Genomic DNA, 16,934 nt, shown 5'->3' on the forward strand with positions numbered 1-16,934 from the left:
TATATATACAATATGTCAAAATATACTCTTCTGTGATGTATATCCAAAAAGAACAAATAAAACAATTCCCTGATATGATTCATTTAATGGTATCTGAAGGCAGGTAGGGTGTGGCTAGAGGAGGTGGGCATTGGGGCTGTGCCTTTGGTACACGTTTTGTATGTGGAGACTGCAGTCTCTCTCTCTCTCTCTCTCTCTCTCTCTCTCTCTCAATGTAAGCCCCTGAATAAACTTTTCCTCTTCTATGTTGTTCTTTTCAGGACTTTGAGTCACAATGATAAAAAAAAGCTGACTAAAATAACTTATTGATTGATTAATAATTTTCTTGAATTTCCATTTGGAATCCAATTTTGGATGTTCTCAGGGAATGAGTGTCAAAGGCCAATATAACCTTGATGCCCACAACACCATTAGGTCTAGGTGACCTGCTTCCTCCATGATCACCTTGAGTTAAATTTATAAAATTCAAGAAATTTCCTTCCAATGCAATATTTGAAATTTCTTATGTAGTTTCTGTCCAAAAGTATCACTTTATCAAAGAAAGTATTATCCTTTCATCCAATGTTCATTCCTAAGTTAAGACATATTTACCTAGATATTCACTTAACTTCTCATTGAACATCTGAACTCATGATTTTGAGCTCTCTCTTTGAATTGCTAAAAGTCTAGATTTAAGTGATATTTTAGAATCAAGGAAGTATTTAACAACTTTTTTTTTCCAGTACTGAGGATTGAACTCAGGGCCTCATGCATGTTAGGCACTGAGCTACATCCCCAGCCCAGCTTTTCCAACTTCGCAGGGATAAATCAGGTAGCAGTACCGTAGCTTGAAATATAGACATTGACTAAATAAAAGGTGAAGACTGTACATTTAAGCCAAGGTGAGGGGGCTGTTATTGTCCAATGGCCCTATTTCATATATAAAGGAAGACTGTGTTAGGCCTGCCATGTTGCATATTTCAAGTAAGAAATATAAATACTACTCTTTTGTAGATGGAGAAAGTCCAGAATGTCATTTCACATTTTTACAAATGTTTTGAATATTCAAGTTTCCATGTTGAAATAATTAAAATTATACATATTACTATTTGGGTGATCAGTCAAAACTCTACATCTGATTTCACTTGTTAGCTAGTGTGGAAGGAGCCGGTAGGGATGAGCCTTGGTCCTAGTCCAAATCCTAACCTTGAATGGAAATAAAATAAAGTGGCAACATTCCTTAGTAGGATGGTACTCTGGCCATGGAAAACTCCAGTTATCTAACTTCTCTGCCAGAACCAGTTATCTAACTTTCTCTGCTTTAAAGAAAGGAGTCCTTTTGGGGCCACTAAACATTTCAAGAGGTTAATTTGAAACTATCTGTACATTCTGCCATTGAGGGGCAGCCTCAGTTCTCTTCATCCCTCTCTTTTCAAATCTTGAAGAGATCACCAACATGAAATGATTATGATGCAGTGATCTCATTTTGAACATTTTCCTCAGGGTTTTCATGAGCTCTGCTGGTTACCTTTCTTTCCTTAGAGCAATTTCAATTTCCTTATGACTCAGCAAGCAGCATTTGGATCGATACTGTATTTTTTCCTCCTTCAATTGTGGATCTGCTTTTCTTTTCTTTTTCCCCCCTAAAACAAATGTAAAACCTTTTCCTTGCAAAAGGCAAAAACTTTGAAAATTCTGAACTGTATTCTTTTGCAAACAATCCTTGATTGATGTGTCATGTTGTGTCACATCACCTTAGGTAACTCTTGTCTCCTTGCATTGTACCAGTCAACAAGCCAGTGAGAGTGATGGCCTGAACTCCACAAGAGGCATTAGGATGCAGGGGAGGCTTGCTGTACAGCTTTCTTTGAGACTTTACAACAAATTCTGCCACCGAATACAAATAAGAAAACCTTCAGCTCGTGTTTGCAAACCAAATTGAACACAAAGAAGTCCAAGTATAAAAGACATAAAGTTAAAATAACTGGGATATGGCTGAAACCCTGGAAATACCTTTTCTGCTGATTTCCTCTGGCTATAATTGATGTGAATCTAAATGTGTTTGTTTTAATTTTTTTCTTTCTTTCTTTTTATGAATACTAGAAGTTAGCTGCTGTAATAAATCCTTCAGGGACTTTTCAGTTGAAGAGATATTTGCTGTTAGCTTAATGTGTAACTGATACTACAGTGATCCTGAAACCGCAGACAATGCACTCCCAATCATTGTGTACAGGCTGCCCCACTTGTTGATGCTGTTTCGTGAGTAACCTCTGGCTTCACCTTGTGAAATAGGCACCTATTGTGGCTTTACAGTTTTAGTGCTGTATGTTTTCTAAATCAGAATGTATTTTCCATCAGAGAAAATTCATGTGTGTATTCATATTTCTTCTCATTCTAATTATGAACAAAAACTCACCTATATCCCTTAACACATCAGACTGAGATTTTATTGACTTTTAATATCATTTGGAATTTTCTAGAGAGAGCAACTCCATGAGAACTTATTGATTAGTATTGCCATGTTAACCAAGCAAGCCCTACTGAATCAATTCATCTATAGTGGTATTTCCTGTTGACTCATATGTGCTGTTCTATACAAGATATGAGGATCCGGCTAATGTATCAAAGGCTGAGTCAGGAAAGGAATGTAAAGTCATCTAATGGAACTGAGGATATTTTGTCAACTGAAGTCAATCAGTCTATAGTAAGATTGCAGATATTCTCATCCAAAAATCTCACAACAAATTTAGAATTTACTTTTTATTACTACTACTACTACTACTACTACTACTACTATTATTGGTAAATGTAATAGCTCAGGAAGGTACCCAATTTAAGTTTCATTCTATACTCCTACACAATCTGAATCACGTTTGTTAAAATTCCCATGTCTTCTATCTATAGACGTATGTTATGGTCAGTTTTCAACAATTTTTTTTGAGTGTGAAAAGGAAAAGAAAAAAATATCCCTCGTTTATATATCACCTTTCAATCAGAACGTTCTTTGTACACTGTACATGGTTAATTTTTCCTTTGAATACTCGTGTTAAACTCCCACAGATCTATCAGAAATTTCATGGGGCTATTTTTAAGATTATATTAGAGAAAAAGATTGAGCAGAATAAAAAAGCCTTGTGGAGCCTTCCTTAACTTAAGGAAGTTCAAGTTATTTTTATATTGTCTACTTCTATGTGGAAATATTGCTAAGAACATAATAAAAAAAATATCCAGTGGATTTGCAGCAGGCGACATGTAGGTGGGAACCTGGTCACTTAATAAAAAGAAGCATAAAAAACTTAAACTGAGTCAGATTCAGATGAAAGGGTATGAAGTAGGTCTATGATTGTTCTGAGAACTTTTCTGGACAGTCTTTTTAAATTTTACACCCCATTAAATTACCCTTTGTGCCTTTCTCTTCTCGAGTATCCGTGTTCTCATACCTTCCCTAACTACCCTATTAAAATTGTTTTCAGGAAAGGATAGGGAATTTACTTAAACCTACTAGTATTTCTAATGTTAGCAACTTTACCTCCCTGGGGTTTTATGTTTCAAAAGCCAGTGTAACTGTAAGGGGAGGCAAAGAACTTCAGGTGTCAGGATGAAATAGCTGAGTTTTCTCTTTGCCTTTCAGGTTGTATAACAGTTTGGTCACCAAGTTTTGTAATATTTCTTCCATGAGGTTTATCTTAAACTTAAAATGCAGACTGGTGAAACTGAGAAATCTCATGGGATACTGCTTGGCTTATTCTGAGGCTGATTTGAAAAATGAATGGGAGGTGGGAAAGGGTATATGATTGATTTTTTGTTTTTTTATAAAGGTCAGACCTTTAGGGGGAACTTTAAAAAATGTCTGCCAACTCCAAATGTATACTTAAAAACATGGCTGGCATTATGTGCAATGGAAGTTAACTTATGCTATTAAAATCGAAATACAATATAACCAGAGGCAAAATGAATTTATTTAATCTAGGAAATAGGATTGAGAGGTTGTATTACAAGATTGTAAGAGAACTTGAGAGAAAGCCACAGAAAGAAAACAATACCCAAGGACATAAAAATATTGTAGTAAATAACACACACAAAATTAAAAATGGTAGTGATAATAACAATACACTCACACAATATTTTGCTTTTACACAATAAATTTATACCTGCCTTCCTATAAAATGCCCTTCTGGTGAATGATAACATGATTAAACTAGGATAGAAAAAGAGACATTTTCAACATAAATGTAAAGGGAAGAGATTTAGGAAAGCAGAAAACAATTACCCAAGTTGGAACTTTTGTCAAAACACATATATTAACAGTCCTATCTCATGCAGATTATCCAGGATCTTTACAGCTCAATGGTAGATAGGATCCTTTTTCTATTTCTCACCAGAAAGATATATGAGATTTTACTCCACTGGAGTCCTGCAGGGTTTTCTGTTTGCTCAGCATTTTTGCATACTTGTGCCTTCTGCAGGAAGAATATACAATTTGCTTTTGAATCTGTTGAGTTGCTGGGTGACTCTGGCAAGGTTCTTTTTGTAGAATAGAATCTGTTGTATGATAAATAAGCCTCCCTGGCAATATCTCTCCAAATCCATCTTCTTGAATAATGATTATGTGAATATTGTCATAACATCCTGAAATCTCAACTCCACTTTGAAGGTTCCCCAAAAGTTGAACTGCAACCTTTTGGGGGGATATAAATATATATTTGTTTTTCCTTCTAAAAAAAAATGAAGTGACATTTTTGGCCAATGGAGCAATGGAGGCATATGGAGAATGAACTCTGCAGCTAACTATAGTTACCTTTGATTTGGCTGTTAAACAGAGTATCAGGCCTATTCCTTTCCTAATCTCTTTAGACTTTTCTTTTTCTATATCCCTATGCATCTTAACTTTATGGAACACTAAATATTTCCCCTTTCCAAGTGATTCTTTTTGATATAATAAGACTTGAGATTCACTGGAAGCAGGGCTGGTCAATATTTATTTGTAATGTCATAGAAATGGCATTCTCCTGGAGTGGCCTTATGTTTATTATGTATTAAATGTGATCACCATACCCATGGCTCACACGAAAGCAGAATGTTAAATGGTGAGATGACAGGAAACCACACACAGGAGTGCCTAGACTCAGCAGATCCCTAATAACCCATACTTTAATCACACCTCCTTTGTACTAAGATTTGCTCTGTGAGTGAACCCAGAGACTGCTTTTCACTATCCTTAGAAGTTCTACATTTTACAGACCACACAATTAGGCTGCAACACAGTAACATGTTGAATATAAAATCTTTGAAAAAAATCAGTACAGCAGCAGCATGGTCACCCATATTTTAAAATAGAATACTTTGTTTTGTAGAGAACAAACATTGTCCCAATTTCCATATATATAGAGATGCCTTGGTAGAACAAAAAATAAATTAAAAAAAACTTTCATTTAGGAAAAAAAAAACAAAACCTTTCCCCCAAACTTAAAGTTTCAAATTATTATGTCTGGTGTACATTCATAAAATATTAACTTTAGAAGATTTCTAGTTCCATCTCCTGATATTACAGATAATGGAGCTGGGCATCCGTGAGATGGAGGATTTGATCAATATTGCAAGGTAGTTACTAGACACCTAGATTATAGACTGTCATCTACTTTAACCAGGAGAAAGTGTAGCAATTTAAATTGCTTTACCACATTTTCTAGTCAAGGAAATCTAAAGTCGTCCCATGTATTGAATTAAAAAACTTGTTTTTGCCATAATTTTTGTATACAAAGCAAATTTGTGTGGCACATAGACTCTGAGATGATCTCCAAAGATCTCTCCCTTCTTGACTTATACTCTTGTTTAATTCCTTTTCATTGAGAGACCAAAAGCTGTGGCTTGCTTCTAACCAATAGAACACAACAAAGTTGATGGAATTCCTTTCTGTGGTTAAACTGTAGATAATTATAACCTTGGTTTTGCTGACAGACTATCTTCCTTACTGATTTTGACTAAGCCAGCTGTCTTCCCTGTGATGAACTGTGCTATGGAGACTCCAACTGGCAAGAAATGGTGGGCTACCTTTGACAATCAGCAAGGAACTTATTCTCAAATCTCACAGCAAGGAACTGAATCCTATCTACAACTGTGTAAGTGAGCATGAAAAACAGGATTCTTTTTCATATGAAAAACCAACGTAGGGTGGTACATTGATTGCAGCTATATGGAGACTCCCTAAATAGAAGTCATAACTAAACCATGCCTGGACTTCTGGTCCTCAGAAACTATGAAGTAATGAATATGTGTTGTTCTTTTTGTTGTTGTTTGTTTGTTTGTTGGCACTGGAGATTGAACTCAGGGGCAGTCAACCACTGAGACACATCCTCTGTCCTATTTTGTATTTTGTTTAGATACAGGGTCTCACTGAGTTGCTTATTGCCTCACAGTTGCTAAGGCTGGCTTGGAACTCACGATCCTCTGGACTCGGCCTCCAGAGCTGCTATGATTATAGGCATGCACCACTATACCTGGCCATGTGTTGTTTTAAAATGCTCAATTTGTGATAATTTGTTATGTCCCAAGAGGTAACTCACAAAATATGTTTCTGAATGAAATAGCACTGAATAATCAGAATTATTCAAGGAAATGTAACTGCCATATAGGAACATTGATATTTTGCTTATTTTAAAGACAGATTAAAATCAGAATCACGAAATCTCCCTTAAACTTATGAATCAATATGGCAACCGTGAACCTCTAAGGGCAATAATGAAAAATGGCATTAATAAAACAGAAAAAAATATAATTACATGGCAAAATACCTTTGCTCACAATGAAGCAGTTCCCTCTATGTTACTATTTTCCAATATCTTCTGCTTCTTTGAATGCTCAGGTGATACTTCCAGGAAGCCATTTCTGACTTCTAGTGCCCATGCTTGGTTTTGTTTCCATCTTCCCTCCATAAGAACTGACTGTGTGACTAATGTAGTACTTAAGATATGGTATTGGTACTACTGTAAGTATTACAATGTACCTAGGCATATCTTCTCTTCCTAATACGGTCTCAAATTTTCTTAATGGTCTAAAATTTCCTAAGGGCATGTATAATGCCTTTTATCATTTTCTAACACTAGCATAATACAATATGTGACAGAGAAGGTAAACTGGATTTGTTGAGAATGGTGCCAATTTTGGCCACATAAATCATTTATGATCTATATAAGAAGATAGTTCAAATATCTAAAGTTTTCAAGACATGAGAAAATCCACTTGCTATCTAGAGGTATGAAATTAGGTAATTTGGTTGTTATTTTCAGACCCATCGTATTCATTGGCACAACTTCATTTTCTGCCACTTAGTCATCTATATATAAATAGCCTGACAGTGAACCAGTTCTGGGGGGGGGGGGGGGGAAGACAGCTAGATCCACTAGAGAAATTATTGATTCTCTTTTGCCATTCAGGTAGGTAATTAGAGTACTTATGTTTGAGTTGTGTGATCTCCTGGTAACCCCTGGCACGTGGAAGATGAACTTGTGCTTCTGGGTAACATTTTATCATATGACCTTATTATTAATCCCCATACTCTGCTTCTGGAAGTTAAAATTTTTAATAGGTGAATCACGTGAAGCAGGTTGATAGATTGATATCCCAATCCTGATGCTAATGTACTCAAACACAAGAGAACTCATGAACGATGTAGAGAATAAATTTAAGTATTGATTATGTCTTTTGAAGGTCAGACTCCTCTGATAATTTGAATCTCTTGAAAATTTATAAGGTTAATGTTTCCTAACTTAATAGCAAATCATATTGATTGTAAATAATATTTAATGAAATTTTTAGGACCTAGGAAAAAATATTGATATCAACCCAAACTCTCCCTCTCTCAGAACATCATTTTTAGTTCAGGCAACTGTAAAATTGGAGTACTTTACAGAAAATTCAGGCCGCATGGACAATTCTATTTGTTTTGTTTTGTTTCTGCATATTGTATATAATTTTCCTTCTGGCTGAAATTTCTTCTAAACACTCTTTGTCTATCTAAATCCTGTTTATCGTTCTTGTCCAATGTTAAACAACACTTAAGAAAGTGTGGACTTACTTTGACAAAACAAGCATTGCTTTGTCAAATTTTCTGTACATTCCTCAAGTACCTTCCTCTCAATGCACACACAGAGAGACACAAAATGCATTTAATTTCCCAGAATCTTTACATACTTTTGTGGCTGGACTTTAATCCTATTGAGAGCAAAGATAATATCTCACTTACTACTCTGCTCCTAAAACAGGTGTGGCACTAGCTATGTGGTAAAACATCAGAAAACATTTGGTAAACAAGGAGGATGAATGAAAGACATGAATAGAAACACAGAATGAATATATTTAAAATGGTTAAATATTGAAAATGTGATTTTGAATAGTTATGTGATATCCTATCACACAAATGAACCCTTTTTTATTTAGAAAGTTTGGTTGTTTTTGTCAATCGTTGATGTTATCTCTAATGCTTTGCTATTTTAGATAACAATTCAATAGTCTACTTTGTAATAGAATCCTAAATCTCTATTTCTGATGATTTGCTCAGAATGAATTCCTAGAAATGGAACACTTTTAAGGTTCTTGTTATTACTGCCAGATTACTTTTGTTAACAGGGGGGATTGGTTTCAAAATTTTCCTTACTTTTTAGGTAAGAGTCAGCTCTTATGTTAAAGATGCATGATGGAGGTTGAACATTCCATTTATATATATTTTGGATATCGATTATAATAATTTACATTTCTTGTTACAATTTTGGAATTTCTCATTTTCAGATTTATATGCCAATATCCCTGTTCTATTTTACTACTGGAGCAGTATTTAATTTTTAAAATCGTCTTTATGTTCATATATTTTAATCCACAATGACAGAAACTAGAAGGTTCTGCATGAGGCAAAGGAGAATATGGGTAAAAATAGCCAGGGTCTCATTAAAGGATAAAGAGTCTGTATTTGCCGTTTTTAGGTAGATAAATGTTTCTGTGGTAAAACTTGAGGCAGTAAAAGATGTGTCTGCAGTAGATATCAGCTAAATCCTACAATATTCTTATGTCAGGGACCTTCCCTCTTTAGTACTTCCCAATGGTACCTCTTTTCTCAATGCTTCTCCATGAGTTACATAAATTCTCCATATGTACTCATCTTTTTGCTTTTAGATTATACACTGATTTGGTTTTGATCCTCTAAATTCCCAGGAGGTCACCTCTGTAGTCTCATGTTTATTCCATTTCTGATATATTTTGTTGACAATGGCTATTGGAAAAGGAGTAAGTTATCCATGAGTGTGGGTGAATAAACACGTCAGATGCATTTTTAAGATGCATGTCCATGAGTGTTGCCATTTTAGAAAGCGAGGATATAAGGGAATAGGAAAGTGGAATTCTAATACTGGCAAAACTTATAGGAGAAAACCACTCTGACCTTTGCTTATTTCTCTACAGTTTCTGAATTATCCATTAGCATTGAGTAATCATTCATTTGATGTCTTCATATGTATGAGGATTAGTTTCCTCTCATAAATTGACACATCTCTCTAGACACTTCAATATCCTCAACTAAAACCATTCTTCCAAAGCCATCAAAATTTTTGAGATAGGGTGTTGGGACTCTAGATGATTGCCACAGGCAGATACTTACTGCAGCTGAATTTTATTATGGAGTGTTCCTAAAAATGCACGGGGTGGGAACACATCCTGAGTATAAGTACCTATTTACTCGGAACATCAGTTACAGAAGAAACCATCCTTTAACTTGTTGCCATCTTTACAATAATTGAATTTAATGTGCTTTTCTCCAGTTGTCCCTAAGGATTCTACTCTCTAATCAAGTCTAATTGGTGTTTTCCCTGGAGGTAAGAATTATACACACACAGTAAAGAACTTAAGTATGCTGAAAGATTTTAGAGGGGAAGGGAGGTGATTTTAACACAAATCACTAAAATTTGAATTAAATTCCATTAAATTCTTACATATTTACAATTTATGTAAAAATAATGTTCTTCTACAATACCTCTTAATTTAAAAGGTACATAAAAAGTGAACGATGTACTAATTTTAATGCTGGGTTCAAGAATCAAGAACTGCCTGAAACATGCATTATTTCATTAAGATTAGAAAATTATCACATAGTTTTTGCTAGTTTAAAGGTTTGGCAAACGTGTTTGAATTAATTTTATTTTTAATAAAGTATCTCTGTTAAAGCATTATGTTATAAAAGAAATTTAATTTTCATTTTCCTTAGATAAAAATATAGAAAATTACAAAGGATAATATAATGAATACCTATAAACCTCCTAGCCCACATTAATATACGATGTCTATGATTTTGCATATTTGCCTCAGACACGGTTCCTTAACAAGTTCTTATACACAAAGTTGAACATTATCCTTTGTGCTCTCTTGCTTTCTTCCTTCATCATATTCTAGATCCTTTCTTCTTACGTGGTAGGTACTATGACATGAATTTTAGCTATATCTGGTTCATGTTTTTATATATAAGCTGATTATATATACTTCCAAAAATTAAATATAGTATTTTTATTATCAGCTTTCACTTTAACTCTGGCTAATTGTGTGTGTGTGTGTGTGTGTGTGCGTGCATGAGCACTTGTGTACAAACACAAAACTTGTTGCTTAGCAATAGAAAAATCATTCTGTAACTTGATAAATAATAAGAAATACAAATTGATAATCAATGCAATGATGAGGAAGGAGATAATAGTGCATGAAATTCATATTGTTAAAGTATTCCCAATAAGTGTTTTTAATCTCTGGTTTTCCAAATATTAAAATGTTAGTGTCTTATAGTTGGTAGGTGGTAGAGTACACTTTAAACTTAAATAATTTTATGAATTGGGGGAATTTTAAAGATCAAGCCTTTCAGTTAGGCGTGGTGGTGCATGTCTCTTATCCCAGTAACTGGGGAGGCTTAGGCAAGTGGTTTCAATTTCTAGGCCAGCCTCCACAATTTAGGGATATGCTGTCTCAAAATAAAACAGAGGATTGAGGATATTTATCAATGGTAGAGGATGTCTGGGCTTAATCCCCAGTACCACAAAAAAATAAAAAAATAAAATAAAAAATAATAAATAAATAAATAAAAATAACTAAGGTTTTTCTATACTTAATACAGAAAGATTTTATAACTGGTAGCATTTTGAAACTTTTTGTAAGCTACTAATAAATTTCATTGTGTTTCGAGTAGCTTGGTTTTGCTCTGCTTCATTAGCAAAGTGTTTCCATTTTTTTAAGTAAATAATCTGAAAAACTATTAATTGAAAATTTGTTTTTATTATTTAATATACTCATAATTTTTTGTGACTAAAAGTAATTTAAACAGAAAAAAATATGCCTTTTATAGTTCACTTTCAAATTACTTGCTACTAACATTTCTAAGTTGTTTTTTTTTTTCGTTTTTCAGAATTAAGGATTATTTTGATATTAGGAACAATGGTTAATCAACTAATATATAATTGCATCATAATTACATGTTCTTTAGTGTACTCAGGGTGAAGTGTAAAATAATGTCTATGATAATTGGAATTTTAAATCAATGCACTATGGTCAAAATTAAAATGTCTTTGTGCTTTATATTCTAATATTAACTTATAAATTATTTCTGAGTTTAAGAATATAAAATTTAAAAATTGCTTGTGGCTTCTAGAAATGTTATTTTTCTCAAGTTAAAAATTTTATCAAAATCACTAAAGATTAAATTCAATATAAATTTTAAGTTTCATAACAAAGAAATTGCCAAATTTTGAGAGTTGATGTCAGCATAACTTTTCATAAGATGGAGTGAAAAGTTACAGGAATAAAGAGTCAAGGGAAAAGCATTTAAAAGACATGTTGAATCATTGAAGCAAATCCGACATCTGTCTATCAGATATTCCAGAAAGAACTTAAAAACACAAAGAAAAGGAGGAAGGTCAATAATCCAATGAGTATTGACAAAGGACTGTTTGGGGCCACAGGAAGTCAACTGCTTCAAATTGGTCAGATCCCTGGGTGCTGCACCTGGTGAGTGACAAGTTCATGACTAGAGAAGGAACTGAGTTAATTTTTCAGAGAGAGAAATGACAGTCACAGCCACACCAGAAGAATAGCAGCCACAGCTTATTCCCAAGTGAATGAGAACCTGACTGGTATTTGATTTTTCCTTAGTGACCCTCTTCACAAAGAGAGGAAGAATATCTTTATCATCCTGAGCACAATCAGTTTGAAGCCAGAATTCTGCAGGACCTCATTAGAATGAAGTGTAAATATAAAATGAAACACTTCCAGGCACGGGATCTGTTAGGTTCTTCCTTTTTTAATTTGGAGTTGTTCTCACTTACATTTATAATTCTAATATATATTTGGAGTTGCAGGTAAGAATATGACTTTTCTGAGGTGAGAGACTTGTCTTCATTATTTTATTTTAATTGTGTTCTTGCTGTCTTTTTTTGCTTTGTGTTTTATTTTTACTTTTGTTTTTCACTACAGATACTTAATGTTAATTTTACTGTTTTAGAAATCTTAACATTCTGTTTCAAATTCTCCTGGATTCACTCTTAGGAAAAAATAAATAATTGAGCCTATATGTTAGAGTCTGTAAACAAGTCAAGATGGCGCCTGGCATTTTGCAGAGGGAGTGGTTTGTGAAGTAACGCCAGCAAGCCATTAAGTGTGGAGATTCCTTATTGGTTGACTGCTGTATCTAGTTTATGTTAATTAAGATAAGCTGTGTGTAATGTATATATACCCCTCTGGTCCTACAATAAACGGCTCCCACTCCTGCTGTATCAATGTACACAGTTGCTCATCACCCCCTGGTTATTTTGCTGCAGCTGGACTGCAGCACCTATATTTTCCCTAATATCCATAATCAAAAATGAATTAGAACACATTTAGTCCCTGTTATCTAAGATGAAAAAAAAATAACAAACATTTCTCTTGTATAAGGCATTTTTTTCTCTTTGCTCTCATTTTTGTTCCAGTACATTTTGATTTTTATATATTCTTATTTCTTTAAACCTTAATATTTGAATGGTATATTCTATTCTAATATAACATAGTTATTTACATGTAATTCCAACTAGAAGAGGTTGCAAGTATTGCCAACCATATTTTTATGTAAAAAGTAGAATATGAACCCCTTTAGTGTTTCTCTGTTGGTGAAAATGGTGCTCAGTTAAATCCATGTTCATTCCTTACACACATTTTGATAGACATTACCGTAAATCACAACTTAGTTTTAAAATTGAATTCCTAGTAAAAATCCCTTCTTCCATAGCACTTGGTATACATTGCTCTGCCTGAGAGTCTGAGACTGAGAAGCCTGAACAAAGTTAAATTTCTCTAAAACATCAGTACTTTCTTTTTCTTTTTTTTTGTGTGCTTTTTTTTGTATAAAGACTATTATTTCTGTATATGGAGGAGTAGTCTGGGCTCTTATACCATTTTCACTAATTTTTTAATGAAAAATTAATTTACTAATTAATATATTCTAATAGTAAAATTATTATGAAGAAAATGAGAGCACTCATTATTCTACTTCAAGTTAAAAATGTAAAAAACGGAAATAAAAATGGTAATATAGGGCATATTATAACATTTTACTGAGTCAATTGAATTCTACAGTAATGAGATTATTATCTTAAAAACTGTGAATTAGCGAGATTGATTTAAAGAGGTCTGCCACCAAAAGAGCTTAGGAGGCCCCAATCTTGACTCTATTAGTGGCCAGCTGTTTCCAGTTGTTTAAAAGCTGAGGCCAGAAATAGAAGCATGGTTTCTGGAAACTTGTCTCCTGATCAGGAAAACACCAGTTGTTGAAAATAGGGTGGAGGTGTTTGCAGGACACCCTCCAGGAGGAAGCATAACTTTCCCAAGTTATTAGCTCTCAGGTCCCCCAAATGAGAAAGCAGGGAGAAATTGTTACCATAGCACTGCCAGGCAGGACTCCCCTCTGTCCTTTTCTCCTGAACAGATCTGCTTTCCAAGCCAACTCTCTTAGCCTCCAGTGTTGACCCCTTCAGATCTGATGCACCCTTTGCTGGTCTAGTAAAATCTCATGTTTTCCCTGTGGTCATAGAGACAGAAGACCAGGATACCCTGTGACGGTTGTGTACCCTGTACCCTGGTCTGTGCTGCATTTGTGAAGTCCATCCTCTCAGCTCTTATGAATCGTTCCACAAGCTTCCTTCTCTCTTGTGACAGGCCAACCACTCTGAGGGACCAGATAGACCAAGCCCTTTCAGGATCACCATGTTTTAGTAGCAATATTACATATTCTCATAAGAGAAAGGAACTCCAGTGCTGAGTGTGCAGAAAGATTCTGCAGCCAGAGAAGCTGTGGTTTGAGAGGCTGATTCTCATGAGCCCCACCAGAAAGTGAATCAAATGACCCCAAAGGGATGTTCATGTTTGGGGCATGGAGATGGAAACAAGAGAAGATGAGAGGATCCTTATTAGCAAACAAAAGTTAAAAACATCTCAAGATACCCCAACTCTTTTCTTCAAGCACACTTTGCCTACAGTCCCCCCACCTGAACCCAGAAGTGCAGAAATTGGAGCAGAATCAAGTCACTGATAATTTTGTTGAAAAGTGTTCCATCAACCATTTCAGCCCCCCATGATTTGGGAGAATAAAAGTGAAGCATTACAGACAAGCTCTATGCAATTGTGAAGGTGTGTTACACTCATCCTAACTTAATCAACATTTGCAAGTTTTACTGGTAACTGATTTAAACTGAGCTAAATAAGGGAAATATGATTTTTAAAAACGCCTTTGAATTCTATTTTTGTTGAGTGTTTTATAATTACAGCATTGTGCAAAACTCTGTTATATTAATTCATTTCATTTTCACAACAACCCTATGAAGTATATGTTTCTAAAATTATAACATTTTTCTGGAAAGAAGAAAGGGGATTAAGGAAATGAAGTATCTTGCCCAAGTCATGGAGGTAATTAAAACGGAGCAGGGATTCAAAGGCAGCTCTCAAAGCTCATATCATAACTACTATAAGGTCTACTTTATGCAAAAGTAAATCCCATGGTGTTTTATGCTGAGAATTGAAACAAAGAAGAAACCCCACAATAGGAAAATGTTCAATCAATCTATAATTATATCCCCACTATTATGCATGTATTAAAGGCTTACACACTATGTGTGAACACAATTGAAATTTTTTTGTTTGACTGAATAATTAGAATACAAAATTTTACATACATTATGATTACATCTATATATCTGATTTAAAACTAAAACAGTATGTTGAGCATGGAGGAGTAAAAAGAACAAGAACCAGTAAAATAGTTCTGTCCTTTGACAATATGTTTCAAAAGCTTTTAAAATGTTGAATTTTTAACTTAGTAATTCATTTCTTAAAATCTGTTATAAAAGAGTAATTGGAGTGGATAAATACTTGTGAATGAAAAAGTTCATTAAAATGGAAAAAAAATGTAAACCACTTAAGTATTCAAGTAGGTACTGCCAAGATAAATAGCTTACACATATAAAATGTTATTTTATATAAGAGTTAGGACTTCAAAATGTTTTCAATGACCATAAAAAAAGAGCTTCAAAATAATTGAAAGCAGAATTACATTGTACAAAGTTGTATGCATGACATTATCATGAAAGATGAACAAACACAAAATATACATAAAATAAACAGGCCAAAATGTTAATAGTACTTATTCCTGGGGAGGAATAAGATGAATGATTTTCTTCTTTATCATTTTCTACATTCTATGATTTTTTTCTAGTATTATCATGTATTATTTTTATTTAAAATAACATAAATTGTTCTAAATTCCAATCATCCTTTAACAAGAATGATTAATAAATAAATTTAAAAAGATATTTAAATGGTGACTTGCAGAGTAAGATCCTTCCCTATTAGATTGTAAATTATGAAAGTCAGGGATCTTCTAGATATAGAATCATGTCATCAGCAAATAGTGAAAGTTTGAGTTCTTCTTTACCTATTTGTATTCGTTTAATTTCTTTCTTTTGTCTAATTCCTCTGGCTAGAGTTTCAAAGATGACGATGAATAGAAGTGGTGAAAGAGGACATCCTTGTTTTGTTCCAGTTTACTGCTTCCCATCTTTCTCTATTTAAAATTATGCTGGTCTTGAGTTTAGCATATATAGCTTTTACAATGTTGAGGTATGTTACTATTATCCCCAGTTTTGCTAGTGTTTTGAACATGAAGGTGTGCTGTGTTTTGTCAAAACCTTTTTTCTGCATCTATTGAGATGATCATATGATTCTTATTTTTGAGTCTATTAGTATGGTGAATTACATTTATTGATTTCCACATGTTGAACCAACCCTGCATCCCTGGGATGAATCCCACTTGATCGTGGTGCACTATCTTTTTAATATGATTTTGTATGCAATTTGCCAGAATTTTACTGAGAATTTTTGCATCTATGTTCATCAGGGATATTGGTCTGAAGTTGACAAATGCAAATCAAAACTACTCTAAGATTTCATCTCACTCCTGTCAGAATGGCAATCATCAAGAATATAGGGAACAATGGTGGCGAGGATGTGGTAAAAAAGGTACACTCATACATTGCTGATGGGACTGCAAACTGGTGCAACCACTATGGAAAACAGTATGGAGATTCCTCAGAAAATTGGGAATGGAACCACCATTTGACCTAGCTATCCCACTCCTTGGTTTATACTCAAAGGACTTAAAATCAGCATACTATAGTGACGCAGCCATATCAAGGTTTGTAGCATCTCAATTCACAAGAACCAACCTAGGTATTCCTTAATAGAGGAATGAATAAAGAAAATGTGGTACATATACTCAATGGAATATTACTCAGCTTAAAGAAGAGTAAAATTATGGCATTTGCCAGTAAATGGTTGGAGTTGGAGAATATCATACTAAGCGAAATAAACCAATCCCAGAAAACCAAAGGCCAATTTTTTTCTTTAACTTT

This window comes from Marmota flaviventris, chromosome 14 (genome assembly GCF_047511675.1).
Source record: "Marmota flaviventris isolate mMarFla1 chromosome 14, mMarFla1.hap1, whole genome shotgun sequence".
Classification (NCBI taxonomy): domain Eukaryota; kingdom Metazoa; phylum Chordata; class Mammalia; order Rodentia; family Sciuridae; genus Marmota; species Marmota flaviventris.